This window comes from Octodon degus, unplaced genomic scaffold (assembly GCF_000260255.1).
Source record: "Octodon degus isolate 3935 unplaced genomic scaffold, OctDeg1.0 scaffold00015, whole genome shotgun sequence".
NCBI lineage: Eukaryota > Metazoa > Chordata > Mammalia > Rodentia > Octodontidae > Octodon > Octodon degus.
Genome location: NW_004524591.1, coordinates 16915040 through 16928150, shown reverse-complemented (window position 1 = coordinate 16928150; position 13111 = coordinate 16915040). Strand labels below are relative to the sequence as shown.

Below are 13111 nucleotides of genomic sequence, written 5' to 3'. Positions count from 1 at the left end.
TGTACGGTGACATTCCACTTACTTTCTAGATGGCCCAAGGTAGGAGGGATGAAAATCCTCATGGAGATAGGAAGTACACTGGTGTGGGTGGGATAGAGAGTTTTATAAGCAAGTGTTGAGGATATCGTTGGAAAGATTAGGAACACATATGAATGTGGCTGGCCTTGAATATCAGGCTACATTCTGTGGGTTATGGTGGCCGTGTTATGGACATATAAGAAGCCAGGCTTATATGTCCGTGTCCAGGATTTTATATTACATATTAGAGGAAGATTACTCAGTGTGAAGTTGGCCATGAAGGGGTACAGAAATGGTAAGGATTTGCTGTGCAGTTTATTGATCTCACCAGGGGGTCAGAGCTGCAAACACAGATTGCCTTTATGTTCTTTTATCAATACACACTACTTACTCTCTTTATTACCTAGTGGATGTGGATATTCAAATAAACTATAGGAGTATTTAAAATACATTGTATAAAATTAAGACTGAAGTGGACTGTATGGACTCATTTTCCTTCATGACATTCTGCTAGTATTAGATTTTGAGCAATGTTAGGAAGCCCTAGAGGAAGAAGAAAAATGGTGTACATAACCCAGTTGTCTCACTGGATGATTATATGTGTATGTAGAATTGCACTGGCTGTTCCTGGAAGATTGTAAAAGAGTGAGAACAATTTAAAGCCTTAGGGAAGAAGGTTTAATGGGGCTTAGTCTTTAAGCTGGCATAATAAATATTGTCTGGCTTACTTTATTTCTTCCAAGTTTGTGTTATTTATTAATTCCCCCTTGAAATCTGAGCTTTAACATCCCTCTTACCTTTTGAATCATTCTTCTGTGTCTGTGTATGGGTGAGATGTTACCTATTTTTTGGGGGGAGGGGCAATGACTCTCTGATAGGCGGGCAGTTTACATAACTGCAGTTTACCTTGCCCCAAATTCCCCAATAAATTAATAACACTGAAATAAGGACTGTAATCTTCACCTTTCAAATTCTGTAGTCCTTTTCCTCTAGAGGATTGAACACAAGGAGCATGGGGCTACATCTCCAGCCCCACATCAGCTCCCCCTTTGGGTATTTTGAGATAGGGTCTCACTATATAGCCAGGCTGGCCTCAAACTTGCAACAGTCCTGCCTCAGCCTCACGACTGCTGGGACTACAGATGTGCACCACCATGCCTAGTTCTTCCTGCCTTTTACAAAAAAAACCCTTAAAAATTTGAGACAAGGTTTCAATGAATTTCTGAGACTGGTTTGATTTGTGATCTTCCTACTGCAGTCAGTCTCCTGAGTAGCTTGGATTAGAAGTATGTATCACCATGCCCAGCTGAATTTTATTAGTACTTTTATGGCCTGATCCCTTCATCCCATCCTTAAATCTGCAGCTATTTTTGTCTAACCCTTACTTAGAATATTTCTTTTGGTCATTTGCAGGTGATAATTGTTGTGATAACAAATAGCATTATTTGCACTGAGTCCCAGTCTTAGGGTTTTGATTCACTTCATAATTTTTAATTTTAATTAATTAATTCATTAATTTTTGCAGTACTGGAGATGGAACTTGGGAACCTTGTGCTTGCCATACCATAATGTTATTATGTTATTATGTTACTGTTAAAGTGTAGATATTTAGATGTCTCCCTCAATATCATGTAGATGAAAAAAAAATATCATTTTTATTGTTTTTTAGGTGGGGCAGGGTCTCAATATGCAGTTCCAACTCATAGTGATCCTCCTGTTTTCTGCTTCTCTAGTGCTGGGATTACAGGTGTGTGCCACCATGGCCAGACTCCATCACAGGCTCATTGAGCCCGTAGGTGGGGCGGGTGCAGCATGTGGTGCCAGGGATCGAACCCTGGTTCCTATGCTTACCTAATCAGGTGCTTAATCCACTGAGCTATCTCGCCAGCCCTGGGGGGAAAAATATCTTAACAAGGCTAGTAGAATTTGGAAGAGATCTTAGGATCACTTCACAGTGGAGTTTAAAAAATAAGCTTGAACTCATTCTGCCTGTATTGTGTCTCCCATAAAAAAGAACAGAAAAGAAAATGAGAGCAAGAGAGAAAAGCAATGAGTTGGAGGCAGAGAGCAAAAAGGTGTGGCTGCTGGAGGGACAGGGAAGCAGAAGTGAAATGCAGGGAAGAGAAGGAAGTTTTAGAAGAATGAGCAGGACTGAGATGCTGATGAAGAGTGGTCACCTCTTCTTGCCTTTGCTAGAAAATGTCATATGTGGGCAGGAAGGACAAAGCCACTTTTGGGTTTCAGATGGTGAAGGGGAAAGGAGAAATTCAAGTCCATCAAGCCCAGTGATGAATGTAAACTGTGGCACAGCAGGGCACAGGCAAAACTCCCCAGAGCAGATCACCCATTGCTCATGTGTGTGCTGCCCTGGACACATGCTGCACGTGTTTTTTTCATTTAATGATTGTGGTTATTTTTTTTACCACACTGAGAAAAGATGCCACTTAACCTTTTACAGGCCAGTTAGCGTATTCTTACATTTCCATCCAGCTAGAATTCCTTTCAAGTGGAGGGCTTCTCTGTCGTTTTTAGTATTGTTTCTATGCAGAGAACAATTTACTGGGAAGATAGCGTTGTAAATTGGTGTATGATATGGCTAGAGAGGATTGCATTTTCATTGCCTCCGACTTTCTTCAGCCTCACAGTGTAAGTCTCTGCCAAATGTGAGTGGAAAGGAAAGGGCCATGCGGACATTCTCTGGCTGGCCTTGGACAACGCTGACAGCACGCATCAGCCACTCAGCACTTTTCCAAGTAGCAGCTCATGCCCGGCTACTCAACTTTAACCCTGGCAAAAGGAGGTCACCTCGGCAAGAGAAGCACGTTGGAGACCGTGCTGGTGGTCTCCCAGAGAAGGTTGTCTTTTGAGATTTCCTTTAGCTCGGTGTCAGCACCCTCTTTAGGGGTAGAAATGCAAGTCCTTTTCTGTCAAGGAATAAGCTCTGTGTAGATTCATCTTTGCAGACTGAGAGGAAAAAAAAGTGTGTGTTTTTTTAAAAATCTCTGAGCTCTGAAAGGAATCATATTAACAGTTCTGAGCATTTGCAAACTGTTAAACCCTGTGCTTAGTGTCTTACATAAATTGTCTCCTTTAATCCTTAAAATAATCAGAGCTGTACCTCATTTTTCTCTTAAGATTAGCTTCTTCCTTTAGTAGACATTGTGATTAAAACACCACTTATTTAAAATTACATCCTGTCCCCAACCTATCCTTTAGCATAATTGCGCTGTATTGTAAAATCTTCTGTCTGACCTGACTTGCATTTAGGCTTAAATATGCTTTGTTTTTCTGCACACCTCTGCTTGTGCTATCATGTATTTATTTTTTTTAAATTTTTATTTATTTATGTGTGTGTGTGTGTGTGTGTGTGTGTGTGGCCAGCTCAGCCCACCAGGGGGCGGGGCTGGCTGGCATGTGGTGCTGGGGGATTGAACCGCGGTCCCTGTGCTTTGCTAAACTTGTTCTAAGTAGGTGCTTTAGACCACTGAGCCATCTCACTAGCCCCTGTGCTATCATTTATTACCATCAATTATGAAGGTAGGAGAGGCCTGTTCTAGGCTCTGCCCTTGCACACTCAGGGCCATGCATGCGCAGTTGACTGGGCTTTAAGGCCAAGCCTATTGTGATAGGCTGAACACTGGTCCCCAAAAACAGATACAGCCAAACTGCTGGAATCTGTGGGTGTTACCTTATATAGAAAAAGCACTTTGCAAACGTGATTGAATTGAAAATATGAGATGGGGAGATTATCTGGGATCATCAGTGTGGACTCAATCACGGCAGTCCTTGAGAATGATGTAGGCTGTAGAAAAGAGGGAGAAGTCCATGGGATAATGACAGAGCAGAGATCCATCTCTTTAAATATGGAGAGAGGAGCCACAAATCATGGAATACAGACTGCAGCTAGACACAAAGAAATAGTGAGGGAATAGATTCTTTTAGTCTCCAGAAGGAGACAGTTCTGATACCTTGACTTTACCCCAACAATACTGATTTGACTCATGACTTCTGGTTCTGTGAGGTGGTAAACAAAAAATTGTTGTTGTCTTAGGGTGGGTTACTATAACATATATAGTAATAAATACTATAACATATATAGTAATAAATTTGCTGGGCAAATTTATTTCCCCAGTTCTGGATCCTGGGAAGTACAAACTTAAGGCACACACAGATCCAGGGCCTGGGGAGGGCCTGCTTCCTGATGGGCAGGCCACTATCTTCCTGGTGTTTCCTCATGTGGTGGACAGCAAAGAAAGAAAAAGCAGACCATGTCTTTTTTTTTTTTTTTTTTTTTTTTTCTGGAACCGGGGATTGAACTCAGGCCCTTGCGCTTGCCAGGGAATCACTTACTCCACTAAGCCATCTCCCCGGCCCCGCAGACTGTGTCTTATAAAGCACTGCCCTCATCATGAGGTCATCACCTGTACCCCTTTAAAGTTATCATCTTAAAATATCGTAGCATTTGCTGATTAGGTTTCAAAATTTGAATTTTAGTGTGACACACACATTCAAATCACAGTAGTTGTTTTAAGCTACTATGCTTCTGATAATTTGTTATAGCAGTGGTAAGAAACTAGTGTACTTATAGGCAGTATAAAATTTGAGGTTTTTTTTTTTTTGGTGGAACCGGGGACTGAACTCAGATCCTTGCGTTTGCCAGTCAAGCGCTTATCCTACTAAGCCATCTCCCTGGCTCCAAAATTTGAGTTTTATGAGACAGGTATGCAGAGTTGTCAAACTGATTGTACATAGGGCAAAACACAGGACATCACAGTTCTCAGTTCTGTAGAGTGCATGTTGAGTAGAATCCCACCGGTGGTCCTTGTCTTCCTCTCTGCTGCTCACACTACCCTGCCCCTACAAATACACATTCAGGAACCAAACAGCTTTTCTCCGGATGAATTTTTATTCTTCCTTTCTTTTTGTATTTTAGGGAAGGGTCTACAGGGTATACAGGGTCTTACTACTAGATGGGACTAGTAGTGATTCTCCTGTTTACAGCCTCCCAAATGTGGGATTACAGGCCTGTGCCACCATGTCCAGTCTCAACTGATGTCTCAGCATGCCTCGGGGGTGGGGCCAACACAGCCGTCCCGGGATCAAACCCTGGGCCCCTGGGCCCCCAGGCGCTTTAATCCACTATTCCTTATTTTTAGAAAAAGAAACATTTTACATTCTTTTCAAGGGATGTTTTAGGGAGAAAAAATCCTAACATTTAATCTCAACATCTCTGAGCTGTCAACTTTGCCTTCACTTGTGGTATGCTGAAGATTTGTTCAAAATAAAGAGCTGGGATGCCAAGAGTAAATAGAAAGGATAGTGGGAGTAATTACTTTGCTTATTTGGTGCTTTTTTATGAGCCTAACTCTGGTGTGCTTGATATTTAACAGTTTGGCATCTTTACTCTCAGGCATTAGAGTATAAAGATAATCTTAGTTAGAATCAGCACCTCAAGAAATATGTTAAAATGATATGGAAAAAAGAATTTTAGTGAAGTAGCAACCATTAAACTTTGAAGGAGCATTTTATTATAATATCAACTGTCATAGGCAATTAGGAAACTATGTTCTGGTAATTAAATATTTATATGGTTTACAATAGTTTATATCACCAATTGTTTTTCAAAGAATACAATACATTAAGGTTTGATTAGTGGTAAAGCTCAATTGCAAGTCATTTTTGAACTACAGCAATTCAGATCTTATACAGTATTACGCTGTACACCGAAAGAGCCACAGATGTTTCTGCTCCTTGGTACTGCTGGTAGCAAATTTTAGGCCTCATTGGCCCTGAGGAATCCCAAATGCTAAAAAGTATTTTCTTATTATATCTCCTATAAATTGAAATCAGTGTAGTTGCCCTTTCACAGAAAAGCCTGTTGGTGATGATAGCAAATTCTAAAAGAAAAGAGTAAGACGTTTTAGAGTGTGCATATTATTTCTCCCCATCCTTTCATCCTGCAGGAGATTAAAATAATAAAGCTGGGCTAAGAAAATCAGCTCGGATGTTTTCAATAGCATCTAATTTCAAATTACAGTTTGAGAAGACAAATACACTGCTTTGTGCCCGTGTGCACTAAATTATAGGACCCATGTTGTGTTGGTGGAATTGCCTCTCTGCGGCTATGTTCCGGAAAGTGCCGGCCTTCCCCTGGCTGGCATTTCTAAGAACAGTGTTACTACCCAGGCCAGAGAAAGACAAACAGGAACGACAAGAGCATTCCTACTAATGACAACACACAGCTTAAGAAAACATAAAGTAAATGGCATGTTCCTGAAAAAGTGCTCCACAAAATGAGTTCCTTTTGGACAGTTATTCCTCCTAAAAGCACAATTTAGAATCATTCACCCACCAATTGTCTAGTGTAGAAACGGAAAACCTGTAAGCATGAAATTGCATTCTCTTCAGGAAGTGTAAGATGGGAGACGTTAGAATATGCAGTCCATATTTCAGACAGGAAATGTTAGAAAGTAAACTAGGAAATATCCTCTCATGCATTTTATTACCTCCTGAATGGAAGTAAACACTTCTGAATAGACTATCCTAAATAATACATTAAAATAAGAGAGGTATGTGCTCTAAAATCATTTTTATGCTTTCTTTTTTGGTAGAGGTAATGACATTAAATAGCTTGATCTAGATATAAAAAAATGAGAGCATTCTCCTTATCATTGAATATTTTAAGGTAAAGATGGTCAGTCCCTTGAAAGTGCTGTGAGTTCTGAGGTCCACGATACAGAGAATGTCATCCACATCTAGAATGGCTCTTGGGTGTACAGACCTATAGGCCATCTTTGAACTCTAATACTGGACTTATTAAAAATAGCTGGTGCTTGAAGACACATAGTCCCAACTACTGGGCAGGGGGTGAAGAGTAGTGAGGCACTGGGGGGGGGGGAGGTAAGAGAGTCCCTTGAGCCCCGGAATTTGAGGCCAGCCTGGAGGTGTCTACATAATAATTCTCATCTTTTATCAGATGAGTGATTTTTTTTTTAAAAAGTTACTTAGAAAATCAGCCAATCAAAGTGAATTTTAATTCTTTTTTATAAGTGATTAATTCATTTTTCTATGGAAATTCAATAATAATGTATCAAATAATTGACAAGCACATATATTCCATAAAATATTTGAACTTGTGGTTGCAAATGCTAAACTGATAGGGCTCTTTATTGCATTGATTTAACATTGGCTTTTGAGATGGTTTCATTGTTAATTGAGTCATCCTGGAGTAGGACAGGCAGCTTTAAAAATGTAATTTATATCTATGTCTTTCAGCTCATTGCTCGTTTTAAGGATCTACAGTAGTCTAATTTTACATATTATTTTTCAGCAGTATTAGGATGATCAAAGTAACAGCTGTTACTGAACATTTCTTGGCAGACTTGAGTGATTTAAAATAATGTGCCTAAAATACCAGTTTTCCCTCTTAGTTATGATCCTCCAAGCAGGCTCTATATCCATCTTTCAGGGAAATAAGTTGATGTTTTTATATGCCTTTTTAGCGTGTGTCTAACAATTGTACTTATATTTTGAGTGAGCTAATGAGAAAAAAATATTGTCCATGTTCACTATTGAGTTATAAGAAAATTTAAAATTAATGTCATTTTTTTTCCCTGTTAAAACAAACCTCTGTGATTTCACCCTCAGGCTTTGACAACTAACAATTAACAAGGGTTTGAAGAATGCTCTTACCACCATCTCCCCTCTTGAGAACTTTGTAAGCTTTGCATATAAATGCAAACAAAATTTTTAAGGCTTTTGATCTTGGGGATTTGATCAAATCTCCAAATCTCCAGAGCAAATTTAAGGATTACAGGCTAAAACAGGTACACATATGAAAGCATGACAAATTTATAGTAAATATGTGGTATTGATCCCAAACAAGGATATGATGGATTTATATTTTGTGAGGACATTCTAGCATGAGTCATTGAAAAACAAATAAAAATAAATGTCACTGGGATGGGTCAGAGTAGGAGGAAGATGGCAGAGGCCTATTGACTACATTCATATTCATATTCATTTATATGCAAATGAAAGAACACAGTACCCTCAAAGGCTTCATTTACTATCATCCTAAAAAAACAAAAACTCAAAAAACAAAACCAAAAATACTTGTTCTGAGTAGAATGAAATTCAATTCTAGTCAGACTGGGTCACCAGGGAATTGATATCCCACAGGCCTTTTTGTTTCCCTTGTGTGAAGATCTGAGGAGGCTGGTATTTAACTGTGGGAGCACAGGAAGGCTCTTGCTAAGCAGGACAAAGAGCAGGGTCTGTGGAATTACTATAGCTGCAAGTAGTGATTGTCATTCTGAGAGCCCATCTATGCATTCTCTCTCCCACTTAGTGGCAGAGGTAGCAAGTTGACCTGGTCATCCCAGGTTCAAGTGTCATTGATTGGTTGACACGAACAAGGAAAGATGTGAATCTACTTGACATGTCACTCAACCAGTATCTTGGAGGCATTATCTGAATCAGGCCTTTCCCCCTGTACTTTGTTCACAGTTTAGCAGTGGTAGCATGCAGAGACATATCACCTTGTTTGCATATGATAGAGACTCTCAGAATAAAACAGGTCTTTCACAATCTTATATAAGTATTTTCACATTCCACAGCTATTAAAAGAAGTTGATTGAACCACACCAAGTACTAAAATGGTCAGAACTAGATGGGATTCTTCCTAAAGGGAACATCATCCATCCTTCCTTCCATCCTTCCATCCTTCTGTCCTTCCATCCTTTCTCTCTCCCTCCCTCCCTCCCTCCCTTTCTTCCTTCCTTCCTTCCTTCCTTCCTTCCTTCCTTCCTTCCTTCCTTCCTTTCTTTCACCAAAAAAGGAAAACTCCTTGCTAGGCTTTATTTAGGCTGTACGGGTTACAGAAGACCTAGTAACCCACATCCTGCCCTGCCCAGCCCTCACAGTCCCTTGGGTGGGCACAGCTACGCTCCCCTCCAGTCTCACTTATTGTCCTGTTTCTTGCCATCCTTGATGACCTAGGAGCTCAGGGAGCTGGTGGCATTTAGATGGCTTCATTATTAGGCTCCACAGCTGGAAGGTTCTCTAGGACACTAAAGGAACTCCAGGTCCCGCATCACATCATAATGACCAGCTCCTTGGCTGGCTTGGAGGTGCTATGGCTGAGCTAGCATCCTTGTCAGCTGACTCTGCCTGACCAAATTGTTCCCTGCAGGGACATCTGCATGGCATAAGCGATCTTCCTCTGCCATACTGTTTAGGTCAGGGAACCCAGTACAGCTCAACTCCTGCTGGCTGACAGTCATCCTCAGCCAGGCATCCTCTGGGTCTTCAGTCCCAGTGGTATTCAACCCAGCCTCAGCTCCCCTCCTCACCCCCCAGGGGGACTTTCTCTTCCTCGTGTCACTGCTGCTGCTCTTCCATAGAAACATGAAAGGCCAGGGCCAGCTCAGGATCACAAAGTCACTGACATCGAGCCCCAGCATGGCACCGTCACCAGCCAGAGTGGGAGAATTGATGAGCGCATCAGCAGGCTGGGCCCAGGGGGCACTATTGTCACCAGAGGAGAAGCAGTGCCATCTTTGCTATTCAAAGTGTTTACAAAGGCCTTAGCTTCTCTGTGACCCGCTTTTCTTCTTCAAAATTGATAACGTCAGGGTTCACTTTTTCTTTCTTAAGGCATTTAGCCAGTTTCACCAAATCCTTCTTTCTCATTGTCCTCTGCAGCCCCCCACAAAGGCAACGATGCACCTCGTGTGATTCTTGCCCTGTGTGGTTCTGAGCCAGGTGGGCCCTGTGGATAGCTGTGCAGAGCTGTTCTTGCTCGTGGATTGGACAGTGTGGGGCTTGGATAGCATGTGGCTGGCCGGTGTCGGGGCTGAGGGCAATCACCCCTGCATGGTCAGTGGCCAGTGTGATGAGGCCCACCGCAGGGTTGCTGCGAGTCTTTGAGTGACACACTACGTGGACAGCGTCCTGCTGGCCTGCTGCCCAGGGGGTAGGAAGTCGCCCTTGCACCTGTACTCGCTGTTGTCCGCACAAGCCACAGTGCTTCCAACCCTGTCTTGCTGCCTTCCTTTCTCCATGCTGCTGCTTTGGTCCCAATAACTGAGTTGCTGCTTTTGTGCACATTTTAAATACTGAGAAAAGTGACAATTAATGAGGGGTGATTTCTCTGTGAATTTCCTCTGCGGAATTTATGTAGAACTATTTCTGTGAAACTTGAGAAATTAATTCAAAGTAAAAGCATGTGGCAGGGTGGTTTCTGTTCCCACGCTGTGTAAATACTTTCTCTGCCTTCTCTGAGTCTTGATGTCTAAACTGAAATGAAGACTTTCCCAGGCTCAGTGGTGGGTAAAAAACTGATTAAAAACTTGAGAATAAGATTCTTTGGGGAGGGCCTGTCAGATAGCTCAGTGGACTAACGCGCCTGCTTAGGCAGACGCAGGGACTGGGGTTCAATCACCGGCGTGTGCCAGCTCCACCCCCAGGGTGCACTGAGCTGGTGATTGAGACTAGGCGTGGTGTAATCCCAGCATTTGGGAGGCTGAAAACAGGAGGAGCACTACAAGTCTGTCCTGTGTAGTGAGACCTTGGAGACACTGTAAATAATAATAATAATAATAATAATAATAGGATTCTTTGGGAAATGAAAAGGCACCAAGAACGATATTTGGAAAGAAGCGAGAAAGTAAATAGGGGTAAATTGTCAATAGGATGCCAATCACACTGGGGGCTGGGAACATAGGTGCCACCAGGGAACCCACAGACTTTGATCTTAAGTTCTACACCCACTTTGCTGGATGGTACGACTGACTGTACTTACAGAACAAAACAGATAAGAGCTCATATATTTTTTATTTGCCCACCACACATGCATCACCAATTTTCCAAAATGTGCATATCAAGTCCTATTGGCTCTCATTGTAAATTGTTTCTGAAAGAAAATTTATTGTAAACAAATTCTCGCCACAGTGCCAGTGAGAGAGCTCAGCAGACTAAGCGCCTGCTTAGGCAAGTGCAGGGACCAGGGTTCGATCCCTGGTAGCACTGGCCCTACCGGCAGTTGCACTGAGCTGGCCACGGAGACCAGGCATAGTGGTGCACATCTGTAATCCCAGCACTGCAAACAAGAGGATCACTACGAGTGTGAGCTGTGTAGTGAGAGCCTCTACTAAATACATTAAAAAAATTAGCCACAGTATTTGAGAGGGTATAATTTCACATGATACCGGATAAAAGAAAGATTCCAAGACAAAAACCCCAAAATCCAAAACAAGAAAATTTTTAGAGTTCTCAGTTAACAGTTATTTTGAGTTTTTCTTTCTTTCTCTCTTTCTCTCTGTCTCTCTGTCTCTGTGTCTCTCTGTGTTTCTGTCTCTGTCTCTCTTTCTTTTTGGTACTGGGAATTGAACTCAGGACTTTGCACTTGCCAGGCAGGTGCTTGTGCCACTGAGCTCTACCCCTGGCCCCTTATTTCCTTCTTTTTTCTCCCCCCTTTTCTCCTTTTTTTATGTTGGCACATACAAATTAATAATAATTTCACCAGAGAAATGTTGAAAAATTTTAGAGGAATCTATTAGAAAAATGGAAATTAAAGAGAAGCAGCAGATACTTACATGGGCTAGCAGTCAGCACTGAATATATACATAGTTTATGACTGAGTGATGAAACTCTTGTGTGCTAGGTGAGGTTAATTAGCTAAACGTCACACTAAGGATTTAGCCCAAATATGGTCACTCTTACATATCGTAATCATTTACTTCATAGACAAATGTTTTTCTCAGGAAGGACTTTTCATGCCATTTTTCCTTGCAACTAGCAGAGCAAAAGCCATTCCAAAATTTTAGGTCTTTTGGTTTCTGTTGTAGGGATAAAGATGTGTACAGTGGTACCTTGGTTCATGAGTTTAATTGTTCCAAGACTGGGAAAGATGACTATGTTCGTATTTGTGTGGGAAAGGTGGCTGGGTTGGTGTTCATCATCCAACGCAGAGTTCACCAACAAAATGTTGCCAAAACCTTCCGTTTGTGAACCAAATTGTTTGCAAGATGTGCAGGTATTGCAAGAATCACAGAGACATAATCAAGCAAGGGACCAGAATAAAGTTCAACTTCCCAGTGAGTCTGTATTTGAGGATATGGAGGATGCTGACATGATGTTTTGTAATTCAAGAAGCCCAGTGAATTCGCAGTGAATGGACACTACCACAAAGAATGTGAGGTCATAAATGATTGGCAATTAGCAATTTATGAGCAATACCTTTCTGTGTTTGCTACATTGTTTTTCTGCCTAATTTCTATTATAGAGGAACATCCTTAGCACAGTTAGAATGAGTGGAGTGGAGGGTGTTCCTTCCCAGCACCCATTTAATTCCAGGCAGCACCATACCCGATGGCCATTCCTCCTTCAATGGTCCTGAGAGGTAAAAATAAAAATAACAAAAGCCCAGGAGATCTCTGATGCTCTGGTGGTAGCACACCCATGTTGCTTTTCCTAGCCTGGCTTCCCCCATTCCCCCCTCATTAAAGATTCACAAATATGCACTGCATGTCACACAGATGATTAGGATCAGAGTGAATTCTGGGACTAGCATGTGATTTACTTAACACAAATTTTTTTTTCGAATAAGATGTTTAAAAATGTTTAAGTAAAATGTCTCAGTAATTTTTAGCATTCATTCATAAATCCTTAATAGGTTTTCTCCATATGCAAAGTAGGTATAACATGTTATGAATACTAAATCCTAAAAAATTCAGTGCCTCATGAATCTTCCATTCTGGTGAGGGAGAGAAATAAGAGACAAAGAAAAAGAGTAAAATAAAAGTAATTGTGCAAATTCTCCATTAAGGAGATAAGGTGCTGTCATGGATAATAACTAGGGGTACAAGTTGAGGGGACATACTTTAGAAACATGATAGTGAATAATGTTATTAAGAATTTGATATTTAGTTGCATGCAGTGACCCCAGCTATGAGGGAAACTGAGGTAAGAAATTTGAAAGTTTGAATCCAGCCTGGGCAACATAGCCAGTCAAAAAGAAAAATAAAGAGTTGAGCAGACCCAGTCCTAGCCCAGGTCCGGTGAGTGTGTGGAGAGCTTCCTGCTAACCTGC

The 13111-nt window shown here is 41.4% G+C and overlaps 1 pseudogene; it reads right to left on the bottom strand.

Moving 5' to 3' along the window:
• LOC101562933 overlaps positions 1-10082 on the bottom strand; it is a 14164-nt pseudogene extending 4082 nt beyond the window's left edge.
• Between the last annotated feature and the right edge of the window lie 3029 nt (positions 10083-13111).